The sequence below is a fragment of the Chionomys nivalis genome, chromosome 16 (genome assembly GCF_950005125.1).
Source record: "Chionomys nivalis chromosome 16, mChiNiv1.1, whole genome shotgun sequence".
Taxonomy (NCBI): Eukaryota; Metazoa; Chordata; class Mammalia; order Rodentia; family Cricetidae; genus Chionomys; species Chionomys nivalis.
In genome coordinates, this window is record NC_080101.1 from 38,270,792 (window position 1) to 38,274,257 (window position 3,466).

The following is a 3,466-nucleotide window of genomic DNA, read 5'->3' on the forward strand; positions in this document are numbered from 1 at the left end:
CCACGAGAATGTGGCCTACTGGTAAAGTTCTTGCATCTTTCTCCTTCGACAGTAACATGGCATCTGACTGACTCCACATTCTTTCTCCCAGCGTTCAGTTTAGATTTCCCACCTAGCTCTTTCTGCCCTTCCATATGCCAAAGCAGTTTCTTTATTATCCAATGGCAATAAATCATATTCACAGTATGAAGAGGGGAATCTCACATCAGGGGTTGGAATTTGTTCCCACTTCCTCTTCTTTGTCTTGGGAGTTCATCATTATTGAGCATGTACATGTCTTGTACATGCTATCACAGTCTCTGTAAGTTCATATAAGCATCAGCTATTACATGAATCTTTCATTTAAAAATGTTATTTCTCTCCCCAATGCTTTATGGCTTGCTGTCATGCAGGAAAATATTTGCCTCTAGAAGGATACTAATTGTAAATTGTATATCAATGAAAATGAATACTATGTCAATATGAACTGAATAAAACTTGTATTCAGTAAAAATTGCTTTGTTTAGTAGAATAAAGATCTGTAAGATTTTCAAATTGCAACATAAAAGTTCTATTAAACAGCCTATATTTAAAATAGGTAACATTTAAAGTATAATAAATTGACCTTCTGAAATTAACATCCTACATTTAGAATGATTAATATTCGTATTATTACATAGCTGAACTCTGTCAGTTAGCTGTAGTTAGGAAATGAGAGATCACAGGAATTTGGAATATTGGAAGCTTATTATTCCTTCGTCAGCTGTTATTGGAAGCAGCTCTTGATGTCCTCAGAACAGCTCCTGCCTGTTCTACCTCTTCCCACTTGCTTTACTCCCCACATATTCCATGATGCGCAAATCACTGCTATAGCACTGAGCATATTGTGTAGACAAAAAGAAAGGTCATGAGGCACTAGAAGACATTGCTAACAATTTTGTCCAGTCCCTTTTTCAAGAAAGAACATTTTTTTTCTAAAAATACCTCACTAGGCTTATGCTCACATGTCATAAATAAACCAAGATAATGGTGAGCTCATACATATAAGCAATAGAAATTGTGTTGGGAAGGGTTGGACTACACACATTTATATCATGGAGTGTCTGTATATCTGTTGGTAAAGGAAAAAAAGAGACATAGACATTGGGAATACACTGTACAGGTCTTTACAAAACTGATTCTGGAAGTGGTGGCAGATGTCATTAGATCAGCTCTTCTTCTACAGGATATCTGTTTATGAATTCTGTCTCCTGTACAGCCGAGATATTCCCAGTTACTATACAAGGGAAGGATAGAGTAAAAACTTAGCCTTGGTGATTATGGTTCGGGTGTAATTAACAAAAGTATAATTTTAGAGACAAGTAGACATGTGTTTTTCCATCTTCAACTTTGCGTGTAAAAGGTGGAGATATTCATCTCCCTGCTTACACATTAGTAATATTATTTCAAGGGAAATTCTTCATGGAGGAACCAACTCAGCTAAGTGACTTCTAAGTTTATTCATATCCAGACATATCTTGGAAAAGTATGAAAATGACTTACCAGAAGCTGGATAACTTCAGAAATTCTGAACCCTTCTGCTAATGAATAAAATCTTCAGAAGGATTCTGATATGAGGTGTTTGTTGTTCAAATGCATCTTAATGTTAGCAAGAAAAAGACAAATGTGAGTCATTGCTATGTAAATATTGGATGTGTCCTTCAACTCTCTGTAGCCTCAATTGAACCACAGCACAAATTCTGTTTGACTATTGGAGCAGTCAGGACAGGACAAGAATCACGAAGCTTGATAGTTCAGGAAATGGAGTGTTTTTAGAAGAGTTATTAGCTCTATGGAGAGACAAATGAGCAACAGCATAGCAGGGAGTCTGAGAGGTAATTTTGGCCTCAGCACCAGTGGCAAACACTCTGTCTGAAGAAGAGTAAATCAGGGCCCCTAAAACAGAAGTGTGTTTCTTTTCTCAAACAATTGTTAAGGTAGGGGAGGATTCATACTACAAGTCCTTAGTCAGGCTCTCTGACCCATAGAAAAGAGTTAGGGAATAGAGTGTGGAGAGTGAGGTACATGACTACCAATATTCCCTTTGATGAAAACTCATTTCACCAGGGGAAAAAAGCCTGGAACCTAGAACTCCATTAGCTAGAGATCCACAACCAATGTCTCAGTAGGTACCTACTGAGATCCTTGAGAAGAGCTACAGCATCTACTGTGGCCTGAGCTGAAGAATTCTCCAATTACACTCTTATAACCTAATATTTGAGTCCTAAGAAGAAAAGGAATGAGTTTACAGGAGAGGAGACAGAAGAGGAACCCCAGGTGATAATGGGTGCCAATTCAGTCTAACTTCTTTGGCAATAGAAAGTGGTAGGGGCCTCTGCTTCTCCAATGGAGCAGTCAGATGATGACCTCTGTGGCTGTATCACACATCAGGAGGCCATGTGAATACTGGACAGCATTATGGATACCAATTAAAGAGAGCTCTAACTATATGAATAAGAGTAAATGTGTTTAGTTAAAAAGTGAAACATACATATCAGGAAATCCATGAAGAGTTCTGAATTCACTCTGAATTAGAATTATTGAGAGGAGGAGCTGAAGGAAATATAGAGGTGTTGGTTAGTGATGGAACAAGCATCAGAAGGTGGAATACTTTGAAGTTATTCATTTTAAATGTGGTTTTGGGCTAAGAAAGGTCTTAATAGTGTGGCTGTAGACCTCCTTGAAGTCAGTACTATTAAATAGTTTTGGGGAATTGTTCACATGAATTTGTATCTCATATACAAATTGTGGCAAGACATTTACATATTTAAAAGGCTAAACTAAGGTAGTGGAGACATAGTTCACCTGTTAAGAGCATTAACTGTTCATCCAGAAGACCTGTGTTCAATTCCCAGCACCCACATATTGGCTCACACTAGTCCTAGGTTGCCCTCTTCTGGCTTCCAAGGGTGATGCATGCACATTAAGCAGTCTTCTTAGGCAAAATCCCCATGCACATAAAATAAAATATTTTTAATATTTTTTAAAAGTCAAGAAACCTAAAGTTTTTTAATTAAGGATAAAATATGGTAATATAATTCTTGCTTTGGACCCATAGTATTTTATTTAGCTCTTCATGCTTAAAAATGTCCATCATTGAAGTTGTAACAATTCAAGTACTATTTGCTCAAGTTGGGACATAGAGGTTGTTTTGTTTTGTTCTGTTCTGAAGCCTTAGCTGGAGCAATATGAGTTGTTCATTTTCAAATCCAGGATTGAGCTTTTCCTAGATGATTAGACTGCAATATCAGGAAGGCAGACCCATTGGAGAGAAAAATGATTACCAAAAGCCGATAAGGAGGGATTTGGCTTCTGTATCTTATATAGAAATAATGTAACAGAAACCTAGTTAATATTAAAAAAATTGAAAACATAATATGTTTAGAGGGAGCAAAGACAGTAGATGAAAGAAGTATGTAGTTTAAAATTAATTTAAATATGTAACATC